Source organism: Mus pahari, chromosome 18, assembly GCF_900095145.1.
Source record: "Mus pahari chromosome 18, PAHARI_EIJ_v1.1, whole genome shotgun sequence".
NCBI lineage: Eukaryota > Metazoa > Chordata > Mammalia > Rodentia > Muridae > Mus > Mus pahari.
In genome coordinates, this window is record NC_034607.1 from 39,432,060 (window position 1) to 39,446,806 (window position 14,747).

Consider the following 14,747-nt stretch of genomic DNA (forward strand, 5'->3'; position numbering starts at 1 on the left):
CTGCTCCACACTTTGTCTCTGTATCTCCTCCCATGGGTCTTTTGTTCCTCCTTCTAAGAAGGACTGAAGTATCCACGCATTTATCTTCCTTCTTGAGCTTTATTTGGTCTGTGAATTGTATCTTGGGTATTCTGAACTTTTGGGCTAATATCCACTTATCAATGAGTGCATACCATGTGTGTTCTTTTGTGATCAGGTTACCTCACTCAAGATGATATTTTCTTTTTTTTTAAGATTTATTTATTTTATGTATATGAGTATACTGTAGCTGTACAGATGGTTGTGAACCTTCATGTGGTTGTTGGAAATTGAATTTTAGGACCTCTGCTCTACTCTGTTTGGTCTGGCCTAAAGATTTTTTTTCTTTTTTTGGCTTTTCAAGACAGGGTTTCTCTGTACAGCCCAGGCTGACCCGGAACTCACTTTGTAGACCAGGCTGGCCTTGAACTCAGAAATCCGTCTGCCTCTGTCTCCCAAGTGCTGGGATTAAAGGCATATTTATTATTATACATAAGTACACTGTAGCTGACTTCAGTCACACCAGAAGAGTATCAGATCTCATTACAGATGGTTGTGAGCCACCATGTGGTTGCTGGTATTTGAACTCAGGATCATCGGAAGAGCAGTCAGTGCTCTTACTGGCTGAGCCATTTCGCCAGCCCAAGATGATATTTTCTAGTTCCATCCATTTGCCTAAGAATTTCATTAAGTCATTGTTTCTAATAGCTGAGTAGTATTCCATTGTGTAAATGTACCACATTTTCCATATCCATTTCTCTGTTGAGGGACATCTGGGTTCTTTCCAGCTTCTGGCTATTATAAATATGATTGTATGAACATAGTGGAGCATGTGTCCTTACTACATGTTAGAGCATCTTCTGGGTATATACTCAGGAGTGGTATAGCTGGGTCCTTAGGTAGTACTATGTCCAATTTTCTGAAGAACCATGGCCTTATCTGTGTGGATAACTGACAAACGATTTTGGCTTTGTACACAACTCTAGGTCCTACCTGCTCAGTGTCCCTTTGAAATGCCCAGTCACCACTTCTGCCTCAGTTAGCTGAGTCAAATTCATTCTCAATCCCACATTCCATTTTCTGCCAGGGTTTGTTCATTTTTGTGCATTTACTTGTCAAGGGCAGTTTGCCATTTCCCCCACTTTTCTTGTTGCTGGTTTTTGTAAGGCTTAATCTCCACCTTTTCTTTATCCTGGCCTTAGTTCTGTAGTCTTCTACTTGGCTGTTAAAATAATAACTTCGATTTACTGCATATTTGATAAAATGTGTCTGATCCTTTTTTAGTTCTTGACATTTGGGTTTAAAAATGTTCTGAATGGTATGTATGTGTGTATATATATATATATATATATATGTTTATGATCCATATATATATATATATATATATATATGGATCATAAACATGTTGTCTCCCTGCCTTGAGATCTGGATCACAGGCTTGTCCTCCATTTCTGGACTGTAGTTCATTCCAGATATAGTTGAGTTGACAACCAAGAATAGCCATCACAATCCACCCCTTGTCAACTTGACACACAATCATATCTTCTTATGCCATGATAAATATCCAATTGAAAATAATAGCTAGGGCTGGTGAGATGGCTCAGCGGGTAAGAGCACCCGACTGTTCTGAAGGTCCTGAGTTCAAATCCCAGCAACCACATGGTGGCTCACGACCATCTGTAAGGAGATCTGACTCCCTCTTCTGGAGTGTTTGAAGACAGCTACAGTGTACTTACATATAATAAATAAATAAAGCTTTTAAAAAAATAATAGCTAGGTATTAGTAACATATATAGTATGTTATTATAACATAAAACCCAATATATAACTATCCTTCACACAACTGCAAAAACATTTTAAATTTTGGATATATATATATATATATATATATATATATATATATAATATATATATGTTTATATAACATAAAATATTTATATAATATCTACATGTTTATATATTTATGCTATATTACATAGATACATATATTCTATTTACATAGGCTATAAGAATATGTGTAATATATTTATGTCATGTAATATATACTATATATAGATAGTACATGAATATATTTATGTATTATATAAGTACATATTTAAATACGTATGCATATTTAGTATGTATATTCATTCCATAAGCGCTGTAACTCTCGAGGCCCTTGAGTAATGCACAAGCCCATAGGCATGTGAAGTAGGAGTGCTTTGGATGGACCCTGCTCTTCACTTAGTTTGATCTGATTTTACTCCCAGGCAGTGAGCATCAGAATTAAATAGAATTGTAGGGCATCTGGCTGGTGTTGAGTCTGATGCTACTTCTAGGAAATGAGTGTCAAAATCAATAGAAATTATAAGGCATCTGGCCGGTGTCAGAGTGCAGTATGTGTGTCTCTTCAGGAACTGTGGCAGTGGACTCTGCATCTTTTCATGTAGTACCTTAGGAAGGTCAGGCCTGCTGTTATCTCCCTTGTCCTTTTGGTAGGAAAGGTGCCGTCATATTAGTTCAGGGCCACAGAACTAGATGTTTATGGGAGAATTCTCTGGTTTTCTGACCACAGACCTCAGTTCTTAACCTTTGTGCTGAGCCAACTGCCATTCTTGCTTTAGGGATTAAAACACTTGTATTTTTGGATAGGCCACTTTGTGTCTACAGGAGATGCAATATGTGGGTTCTGGCCCCTTGTAAACTATAATGGGAGATCAGGAAAAGGATGTTGGCATAAAAATAGCACACACAAACCACGTGAGTAGTTCTGGAGGTCAAAAGAGGAGCAGCTGCATGGAGCAGGGCTGTTGGAGGCTGTCCTGCAGACTGTAAGGTTTTGAGAGCTGTGGCTCAGCAGGTGATGTTCTATGCACAGAAGAATGGGAGCAAAGGGATTGGAAGGGATGCGGGATTAGAGCTGATGGCAGAGGCTACTGCATCTTACATGGAGGGAGCCCTTTTTTCTTTTTCTTTTTTAATTATTTTATTCTTTCTTCATTTACATTCCAAATGCTATCCCAAATAACCCCTATACCCTCCCCACCCCCCTGCTCCCCTGCCCACCCACTCCCACTTCTTAGCCCTGGCGTTACTCTGTGTGGGGCATATAAAGTTTGCAAGACCAAGGGGCCTCTCTTCCCAACGATGGCTGACTAGGCCATCTTCTGCTACATATGCAGCTAGAGACACGAGCTCTGGGGGTACTGATTAGTTCATATTGTTGTTCCACCTATAGGGTTGCAGACCCCTTCAGCTCCTTGGGTAATTTCTCTAGCTTCTCCATTGGGGTCTCTGTGTTCTATCCTATAGATGACTGTGGGCTTCTATATTTGCCAGGCACTGGCATAGCCTCACAAGAGATAGCTATATCAGTGTCCTTTCAGCAAGTTCTTGCTGGGATATGCAATAGAGTTTGCATTTGGTGGCTGATTATGGGATAGACCTCCGGGTGGGGCAGTCTCTGGGTTGTCCATCCTTTTGTCTCAGCTCCAAACTTTGTCTCTGCAACTTCTTTCATGGGTATTTTATTGGAGGGAGCCTTTTCTTGTGTTAGAGTGGTTTCTTGCCCTCAGATGAGTCTTGAAAAGTTATGCTATGTTTTCGCCAGCTGAATTTTTGCCAGATCTTGCTTCTTGCCCACCTTTTAAACATACTGAGTGCTGTTGTAGGGCCAACCAGTGATAAGATTGGGTGAGTGTGTTAGTCACAATTTTACTAAAAACAATGCATAAATATTATTTTGGTTTATCATTTTATATGTTATCTGAGCTTACCAAAGGAAGCTTTAAATTATAAAAATTCCAAAGCTACTTTTAGTAGTGAAACATTGAAATAAACATGGAAATAGCCAGTCTGAAGAAGGAAGTGTTCTTTAGCTTGAGTAAGTTCTGATAAGTATTTTAAAGTGTCTTGTGTGTGAACTCACATGGTTATCATGTGCGACTCGTTCATTCAGTGGAGTCGGTTCATGGCACTCTCCCAGCTCTCCAGAGCAGAGGGACTTGCTGCTGGTCACGTGTCCTCTGTCTTTGAAGACACAGAAACTTTAGTTGATTTTGGTTTGAAAATTAGCTATGTTATGTAACATAATACACTTTGGGGGAAAATATATAAAGAACAGTTAAAAACACACAGTCTTATTTGTGCTGTGTAATTTTTAGTTATATATTTACACAATTTGTACCCATTTTCACTAACTTATATTACCACTTCTTTCCCGTATCATTTTTTCTTTGCTGTTGTTTTATATGACTTCTATTAATTCATAAACATCATGTATAAACTTTGGGAGGGTTTTTTCCCTTTTGACTATCAATAAAATCATTTACAGTTTTGTAAGTCATTGATGACTTTCTAAGTGTAGTGTATTTTTGTGCTTCACTGTTTAAAACTGGCCCCGCAGTGCTCCTTTACATGGCTGTTGATCATTAGGTGTTTATTTTCTGCAGATGTAGTGTGTGTGTGTGTGTGTGTGTGTGTGTTATACGCACATATGTACAGGTGGGAGAGGTCAGAAGAGAACATTGGCTCTCTTGGAGCTGGAGTTCCTGTGACTGAGCCACATGACTTGGTCTGGGAACTGAACTTGGGTCTGTTCACACTATTGGAGCAGTATACACTGAACTTGGGTCTGTTCACACTACTGGAGCAGTACACTGAACTTGGGTCTGTACACACTCCTGGAGCAGTACACACTGAACTTGGGTCTGTACACACTCCTGGAGCAGTACACACTGAACTTGGGTNCTGGAGCAGTACACACTGAACTTGGGTCTGTACACACTCCTGGAGCAGTACACACTGAACTTGGGTATGTACACACTCCTGGAGCAGTACACACTCCTAATGATCGAGCCATCTCGCCAGTTCCCATTTCTTTATTCTACTTCATTCTACTCTTCTAATCTCCATGGACACAGCGTACTCCAGTAAGTTATTTATTCGTTTACAAATTTATTGTGTTGGAATTGAATTCATGGCCTCTCTTCCATTGAGGTATAACCCCAGGCATCAGTATAGATCTTTCCTATACACTTTCAGGATTTTTGTATGATAGAAAATGTGAATGGCATTTTTGTTATAAATATATATGTACTTTAAAAGTGCAAGCCTCACTATGTTGCTTTTTAGAGGAGCCCCATCTGTTAGCCTGTAGTCATATGTGCTTCCCTCTTTCCCTGTGTGTTCACGTCTACTAGATATCATCACTGACAAATAGGAGAGACTAGTAATTGAAAACATGGCTCATACTGGCTTAATTTGATTTTTGTGCGTGTTTTTTCATATGAGACTATTATGATACTTTGCCCATTTTTCTTATTGTTATATTTTATTCTAATTTTGTAGTGCTTTCATAGTTTACATGTAACTCTTTAATTCATCTGGAATTTATTTTGATTTTATGGAATGAAAACTGCTTGATTCTGGAGGAGATTCAAGGGCTAGTGGGCCTTGAAATTGTCTGGAAAAATTTAGAGGGTAAAAATAAACTTGTTGCCATTGGAAAATAGTTTGTTTCAGATTTATTTAAAACCTTAATATTACCCAACTCTGTAAATTCTGTTTGTAACAGAAGACCCTTCTCTGTTAGTGTAGTAGAAAGACAGCTGGGTTCTTAGTGCGCATGTCAGATGCATGCTCATAGGTAATTCAGAACAAACTACATTTGAGCTGAATTGCATCCTCTTTTTACAGAAGAAATGAAGCTCTTGTATTCAAAGTACAACCATCTTTTGCCACGTGATAGCTTTTTATATGTCTGATGCGATGTTTGAGTTCCAGTAGGATTTGCTTAACATTTCTAGGGAAGAAGCTTTGTAATCTAAGGTTTGGAGGCTAATATGCATTATTTTCTGTGGCAAAGGGAGGTCCTGACTCTTTGGAACTATGGAGTAGGATACCAATCTTGAGTTGTATGGATGGGGCCTGCAAGAGGTCACATGCTTAGAAATGGGAGGTAGATGGACATAATGCACAGAAGAACAGGGGCAGTGACCACAGAGGCAGAGGTTGGAAGGACATGGTCACAAGTCAAGGAATTTTGGTGGCTGTATGAGGCAAGAGCTGTTCTTTCCAACATGGAAGAATGATGGCATACACTTGAATTTTGGTCCAGTGATGCTATTTCAGATATTTGGATCCCAAGATTAAAGAATAAACTGTTAAGCCAGTGAGAAATTTATTACTACAGATATAGGAAACTGGTATATTCTAATGTGAGGGTTAGCTGTCTCCTGTTAATAACAAGATCTTATTTCTCTTTTATTAGTTAGCTATCAAAAGTTAACTTTCAGGCTGGAGAGATGGCTCAGCAGTTAAGAGCACCGACTGCTCTTCCAGAGGTTCTGAGTTTAATTCTCAGCAACCACATGGTGGCTCTCAACCATCTGTAGTGAGCATCCAATGCCCTCTTCTGGTGTGTCTGAAGACAGCAACAGTACATAGAATAAATAAATAACCTTTTTTTTTTTTTTTTTTTTTTTAAAGTTAACTTTAAAGTTAACTTTCTGTTAACTTTTCACTTATATTTCACATGAATCTAAGTTTTTTTTTTTTTTTTTTTGAGACAGGAACTCACTCTGTAGAACAGGCTGGCCTCGAACTCAGAAATCTGCCTGCCTCTGCCTCCCGAGTGCTGGGATTAAAGGCGTGTGCCACCACGCCCGGCTCTGAGTTATTATTTTTTTTAATATGTTTGGAAAAAGAGCATTGGAGTTTTGATAGTAATTGTATTGCCTCTATAAATTGCTTTGTGTTTTATGGCCAAATTCATAAATATGGGATTCTTTCTAAATATTTAAATTGTCTTTAGTTTCTTTTGGCAGTACTTTCTAGTTTTTCGTTTAGTTTCATGTCCTTGGTTGAATTTATTCTTAGGTTTTGAGTGTACTTGTAAAAAGTGACTTGTTTTTGTAAGTTCTTTTTTGGTTTAATTTTATCTCCCTCCATCCCTCCCTCCATCTCCCTCTTCCTATTTTTTCCTTCTTTCCCTCTGTCTGTCTGTCTGTCTTTTCCCTCTCCCTCTTCCTTCCCCTTCCCCCTCCCTCCCCCCTCTCCCTCTATCATAGGGTTTTACTACAAACCCCACACTGGCCTTGAACTCTTTTTGGTAGATGAGGCTGGCCTTAAATTTATGGTAATCTTTGTGTCTTATCCTTTCAAGATTACAGGTATGAGCCTCATGCCCAGCTCACACTTGACTTTTGCGTGTTGAATTCTATTCCCTGCAACTTTTCTGAATTTATTATCTCCAATGGTATTTTGTAATTTCTTTCTAAGGTTTCCAGACTGAGGATCATGTCTTGTAGAAATTACACTTTCCTTTCTGATTTGGGTGAGTTTTCGTTACTTCTGTGACTGGTCCTTGCTAGAAGTCCTTGGACCCAGGGCTGAGGAGCAGTGGGGAGAGCGTCCTGTGTTCCTGACTTTACTCATTCAGTTGTTCATCCTGGAAGATGACTTCAACTTTTTCATTTATAAAATTGTTATAAATTGAGTTAAACGCTAACCTTTATTAATTTTGCTAGTCTCAAATTTTAGAGTAGAAGAAATTTTCATGCCATTGTAATTTTTGTAGTTGGCAGTTCCCTAGTCTGGAGTACACAGAAACATCAATACAAAAGAAGTCAAAGGCTATGGGGGCTTGGGGCTGCATGGCCTGGAGGCCCCTGCCCTCCTCTGGACTCTGGCATTTGGTACAGATGCTTCTCTTTTCATCACTGCTTGCAGAAATGGAAATCCTCCTAGGTTAGCCTTTCAAGCCTTAACATTTTGCATACGTGTGTGTATCTAGCTTCATTTGATACAGTAGTTCTCCTAAGCATTAGCCAGTTTCTTTGTCTGATGCTTTTGTAGACACTGGAAAAAAGGACCATGGCCACTAGTGCTGAGCCAGAAGAGTGGAGAATGTTTTATGTCCTAAAGTTTAGATCATGCATAGTTCTTGCATTTATTAGACCGTCTTATTATTTGTCTTTGGGTTATTTTGATAACATTTAGTTAGGATCTACTCAAGTATTTCTGATGGACTAGGTTTTATATGTGTGTGAGAATTATGTTTGTGTATTATGGTAGAAGGAGAAAACTGACTCCCACCAGTTGTATTCTGACTTCCACATGTGCATTGTGTCATGGATGTGCCACGTTTAAGCACACACTTGTATGTATAATAAGTAGAATTTAAATAAAAAGAAATTTGTTATGATCTAAAATTATTATTATTGTATATGTGTGTGTATAGAGTACAGGACCACGCATGCCGTGATGGAGGTCAGCGGTCACCTTTTTGGGTTACTCCTCTTCTTCCCACCATTGGTTCTGGAGGTCAGACTTGGAATGAGGCTTGTTCAGCGAGCATTTTTTACCAGCAGAGTCATCTTGCCTGCGCAGTTTTTTTGTTTTCTACATTATTTTTGTGGGTGGAAAAAGAAGTAGAGGACGTGATGATTTTGATGCCACACGACTGTTCAGGCTTGAGTCATCTGCATCCATTGTTGTCTATACCTTTCTCATGCCTTCACTTGCCATAATTACAATCTTAGAACTTTATGGAACAAACCAGACTTTTGTATGAATTTCTTCCTTAGTGGAGTAAAAAAAAAATCTGTTACAGATGGCTTGATGAACACAGATGCATTGATGAACTGACTGTGGCAGTATAAATCTTGTACAGGGCAAGTCTATCATACTTCTCTGTAAAGGGAATTGTGCTACTGGATTGAGCATTTATTTTCCTCAGTTGCCAGAACTGTTTCAAAGGATTTCTAAGTGCACAGTAAAGATGTGTGGGCAGGGGATACTGGGGTTTCTAGAGCCATCTTTCTGTTATCTACACACCAGTAATGGATTTTCAGATTGTGAAACCAAGTTTTGTGTCTTCATCCAGTGCTTAGGACTTAATTCACCCAGTCAATTTCATAAAGGGACGATGCTTTTCAAAAGCCAAAGGCTTTCCTACCTTGGGAGATGATGGACTTCCCATTGTAATTCACTTTCACTGTTTCCTAGTTGTGTTGCTATCACAGTACCAAATAGTTTGTCTTCCTAGTAACAAAATTGTCTAGAATATGAGGGACTCAAGCAGACATCAAAATAAACATGTGTTAAGGATTTCAAGTAACTCAAAGTCACTGTGAGATCAGGCACATGGTTAACTGGTTCAAAGAAAAAGTAAAGCAACCCACAAATTTAAATGGGTTGAAAGAATGTTGAAATGGTTTGCACATGGGATAGCTGTTTGGTGGAGGAGGAGGGGCTTGGGAGAGGCTGGAAGTCAGTTGGATCTTCTACCTGAGAGAGTGGAACCTGCTTCTCTTAGTAGGCCTGGTGCGCAGAGTCCTGGAGCTGCTTCTCTAGCATGGAGTCTGTGAGATGGAGGGAGTGCTAGGCATGGGGCCAGATGTTGCTGACATGGTTTTCTTTCCTTGTTACTTTGAGTTGTAGAGGGTGAAGCTTTGGGGTATTTGCATATTACTCTGTGTGACAGTGGGTGGGGATTTGGGATTGTGTGAGCTGTGGTAGGCAGAGCTTTGGGGTATTTGCATATTACTCTGTGTGACTTGGGGTATTTGAGTTCTTTTCTCTGGATACTCTTGGAACTTCATGACTTTTTATAGTCATACCATTATGCTGTTAATGAAAAAAATCTTAAATAATTTGGCTTTAAATATTTGATTATATGCAGATTTATGTTTGAATTTTCTTTTCTGGTCTTACAGAAACTTGGATAGTTTTGTGGCAGTTTTTTTGAGGGAGGGTGTCTTAGTCAGGGTTTCTATTCCTGCACAAACATCATGACCAAGAAGCAAGTTGGGAAGGAAAGGGTTTATTCAGCTTACACTTCCATACTGCTGTTGATCACCAAAGGATGCAGGACTGGAACTCAAGCAGGTCAGAAAGCAGGAGCTGATGCAGAAGCCATGGAGGGATGTTCTTTACTGGCTTGCCTCCCCTGGCTTGCTCAGCCTGCTCTTTTATAGAACCCAAGATTACCAGCCCAGGGATGGTCCCACCCTCAAGGGGCCTTTCCCCCTTGATCACTATTCTCTGTGATAACTCCAGCTGTATCAAGTTGACACAAAACTAGCCAGTACAGAGGGGAAAGGGAAAAGCTGATGGTTACGAAGGAAAAAGAGTAAATGTTGCGTCATCTGTATGGTTTTATGAGCAAGCATGAACTGTGCATGAAGTTATGGAGGCTATGCAGGGGATTGGAAAGAACCCAGGCTTTTCAATACTACTTGCCTGTTGACACAGGTCTGCCTCCCAAGGATACAGAACCCTGGGTTGCACTTCATTCCTCCTGAACATTTTTAATGAATGCTAAAGTGAACAGTTTTACACTACCATGTATTTTATATAGTTGGGTGTAGTAGTTCTCTATTTTTCCTCTTTATGTTTTTCTCTGTGATTTTTGTTTGATGCATGAAGCCCTCTAGTGAATCTAGCCTTTTAGAAACATGATTGAGGGACAGTAACCAGTTCAATGAAATCCTCAAAAGAATACCCCAGCAATCCCTATATGCGACTTTGTTATCATGCTAAGTTTCTGACCCTAGCATGTTCAAAGATTTGACTGTCTCTGATTCATCTGACTGAATTCAGTGACCATTGCAGAGGATATTTAGGATCTCTTTAGCTCAACGGCTCCAGTTAGACCTCAAATTACTAAGTGTGTCTGGTGTTCAGTACCACGTTAGGGCCACGTGTGCTTGAAAAGCCCTGTATGTAAGCAGTGGACTTGACTTCAAGTAGCTATGTGTGTGTGGGAGATGGTTCCCACAGCACTCATGTTCACTTGCCTCGACTTTTAACTTGCAGCAGTTGGTTTAGTCCTGTACCCCTAGTGTAGAAGTTGAGAGCCAGGCACATGGTTCATAGTTGTGCTCTCAGTACTTGAGAGGTGGCAACAGGAGGATCAGAAGATCAAGGCCAGCTTAGGCCACTTGAGATCCTGGGTTAAAAAACAAACAGTCACAACAACAAACCAACCAACAACAAACACAAAGTTTTGGTTCAGAAAGGCTAAGTAATTTGCCCAAGGTCATATGGAAACCCGACAGTTCCTGTAAGCTACCAGTGGGGTTGTTAGCAGGTCAGTGACTCTAGCTGCTTTACATGTTCACAGCTAGGTCTTGAACAGTACCTTGTCTGTATCAGGTGAGCTCGCCTCTCTGTTTTTTGTCCAGTCAGGCTTTCAAGTGACCCTAGCTGGCCTCCACCTCTAGTAAAAGGACAGGCTGCTGTCATCACACCTGGCTTTCAGTTACTTTTCCATGTATTGTTATTTGTACACAGGCATACAAATGATAATAAATGATTATTGTTTTGTGAACACTTCTGGTCTTTATCCTCTGCTGGCCATGTAGCCCCTCTGCTGGCCATGTAGCCCCTCTGCCTTCTCTTCTCTATACAAAAGCTTTTACTTTCTTTCCACTCCTGTTTAGCCTATTTGGAGCTTTCTGAGTCTGAGTCTCCTGGATTGTAATTCTCCAGACTACATAAAGTCCTGTTGAGTTTGTACACTGCATTTAAATTGATTGATACCTTCACAACCATAAGGAATAAAGAGAACGCCAATGAAACCCTTAGAACTGCTAAATGGTGCAGTCAGATTTGCAGTTGTCTACAATATGATGAAAGGACTGGACATGGTCATTTGTCCAAGAATGAAAGAAGGGATGTCAGCAGTGGCACGAGCACGAGATGAATGTTTTGACATAGTGACGACAATAAAGAAATGATAGACTGGATTGGAGATAAAACTACCAGGGCCATGCTGACTTTAGTGACTTTCGAGTGTAAGGGAGCGGGAAGAATAAACTTGACTTGTGAGCATCTGGGTAGGTGCTGTTCTGTTTTTGAGATAAAGACTGTGAGCAGTGGAACATGTAAGAGAAGGGTAATAAGGTGTTTATTTTAGATGTGGAGGGTGGGACAGAACTATTAGACACCTATGGCTTACTGTCGCATGTCCAGTAAGCTAGTGTGGCACTCAGAGGAGAGAGCTGCTTTGGGTATCCAGTGAAAGATTAGCATGAAGTTACCATGGAGAAGGACCAGAAGGAGGCAGAGAGAAAACAGCCAGTGTCTCAGGAATAGAATACCTCAGAGTTTGGAGGCCTTATGGTAGAGGAAGGGCCTCTCTCGCTGGTGTAGAACCACTGAGGTAGTGGTGTCACAAAAGCTGAGCAAGGCTAGCATCTTGAAGAGGGAATAAGCATGTATAGAATGATCCTAAGAGGTGGATTAAAATGAGAGAAAAGTGCCTATTGGATGCAGCATTATGAAGTACCCTGGCTATGTCAAGGTAGATTTGATGTTATGGCTGATTGTGGCTGTCTGGATAGGAAGTGGGAGTAAGGAAGCAGAGGCTGTGTGGTCCCTGTAGCCTTTCTTTGGCAGTCAGTTTGGATTGATACCTTGATTCCCTGACTTATGTGAAGAATCTTAGCATCCCATTCTGTAGGGTTTGCATTACCCATATAGTGCTGGAGGAAGTTAGTATTGACCTCTGACCCCTGGGAATCTTTCCCTGGTTAGGAGTTGAGATTCTGAATTTTAGAGACATCTTCTATTTAAGAATAAAATTGAGTATTCAATCTGTGTTAACTTCTGAAATTAGTATTTGAATAAATTAAGGATGATTTACCTTTTTAGGAAAATGATTACAGGCCTTAAAAATTCTTCAAAGACCGTTTCATCTTGAAACACTTAGAAATTCACTTTTTTTTTTTTTTTTTTTTGGTAATTACAGTGTTGCAGTAAGACCATCATCTAAATAGGGATTGCATTTGGCAGTTACTAAACTCAGCACTATTTCTGTGGTTTTGATTTTTCCTTTATAAATAGAATTTTAATCGGTGTAGGTTAGATTTTCCCCCAAGCCTGTTATAATTAGCAGTGACCACAAGTTAACCCTAAATAATGTGTGTAATGAATCTATTAACACTTAACAAGTCCTCCTAACATTCAATGAAAGCAAGTACGATTTGAATTAAAAAGATACTCCATAACATTTCAGGAAGGGCATATAGCAATTTAAAGGTAAGTTAACATAGTTTGCTTAGCCCTGTCATCAGGGACAATTTGTACTCATGGTTAAAAGTCACATATTTTAGAGTTATATGGTTTAATACACCATGGCAGCTCATTCACACACAGAACATACTGCAGAGTGAGACCGTCACTGGAAGAAAATATTACCATAGGGACAGTGTCCACAGTGTGGTGTGTCTGCCGTGTCAGGCTCACTGCACTGACCAACATGGAAGCTTTATTTTATTTTATTTTTTAAATACAGTGTGAGGACATCCATTAATTTAGGACTGTGGCTAAAATGTACCCTATCCAGGTTAAAATCTTAGCATTTTGGCTTTGCAAGTCATCAACAACAAGAACAGTTTGAGAAGTTCAAACTAGGGGGAGAGGTTCAAGTCTGTTTAGTCACTGTGTTCTGTGGTCCTAGTTTGGAGATGTTCACTTCACATTTTTAGCAACTTCTCACTGTTATATAATAGTTGGCTTTGGGATTAACTGATTTACTGTAATTTTAAGATAATAGCATGGGAAGAATATGGCTGTTTCTGAGAAATGTTCAGAATAAAATCTCTAAGACAGGTCTAGTTCCTTGTCTAGAACTAAAGTTTAGCTATATATCTTGTAAATCTAATCTGCAAATTTTTAATATGATTAAACTGGTATGAGCAGAGTCTATCCCATGCACACACATGTGAGAGCATAACAGGAACCTGTGGTCAGCATGTACACTGTGGTCAGCATGTACACTGTGGTCAGCATGTACACCGTGGTCAGCATGTACTCCGTGGCCGTGTACACGTCTATGAGAAAGAACAGTAATTCATCTGCCAGGCATTTTACAAAGTAACTTCACTTTAAACTTGAACTATTTATCAAATACAATTTGAGTTTCTCAAATGTGCAGTGTAAACTAAGTTTAAGTGATCTGAAATTCTGTTTGTGAAAATAACATTTTAGATATTTTACTATAGCAATGACATATGTTTAAGTTTAAAAACAAAACAAAACAAAACAAAACCAACTCTTACTTAAGCAAAGTCTTTTCAGAACCCGACTAATTATCTAAACATGAACAGACTGATAGTGGTGGTGGATTTAGATAGTTCTTCCATTCAACACAGTGTGATCTTTCACAAGCGAAGACTTGAACTGTTTGCAATGTCAAGATAAGATATGATAAGAGATATGCACTACCATTGGAAGCCACTAACAGCAGAAGTCACCAGCAGATGTTTTCCATGCACAGTTGCTCTGTATCCTCCTGATTTTAAACTCTCTGGAGAGATGCATGACTAACAGAGGAACATTAGCAGCTTGTTGAAGCCATTCACTAAGCCTGCAGTAAGTGGAATTAGCACTGTTGATTTCCAGGCTGTGGGTTTTTGTACTTTTAAGGTGTGCTGTGCAGTGCCTTGGTTCCCAGGACTCTACAGTGGTAGTATGTGGGCGAAAGATGGAAGAACTGACTTTTTAAAGAGCCATGGTTTTATTAGAGGGTACAAATTAGCCTTTTATTTTTAATCAGCTCATACTTCCATTAGTCGTTAATACTGACAAATGTTCATATTCTTTAGTGTTCAGTGACTACTCTCAAATTTCTTTTTTTTTTTTTTTTTTTTTTTTTATTATTTTCTTTATTTACATTTCAAATGCTATCCCGAAAGATTCCCATACCCCTCCCCCCACCTCTGTTCCCCTACCCACCCACT

General features: G+C 39.5%; 1 protein-coding gene across 4 annotated transcripts in view; it reads left to right on the forward strand.

Moving 5' to 3' along the window:
- The window catches only part of Lclat1 (lysocardiolipin acyltransferase 1), a 129,809-nt gene that overhangs the window by 15,528 nt on the left and 99,534 nt on the right, over positions 1–14,747 (forward strand). Inside the window, exon 1 of one of the 4 annotated variants that reach the window (XM_029531490.1) lies at positions 2,831–2,857. The exons of the other annotated variants lie outside the window; for them this stretch is intronic. The gene's annotated coding sequence lies outside the window, so the exon portion shown is untranslated. Of the gene's footprint in view, positions 1–2,830; positions 2,858–14,747 lie in introns of those variants that run through there. 4 annotated transcript variants of the gene reach the window in all.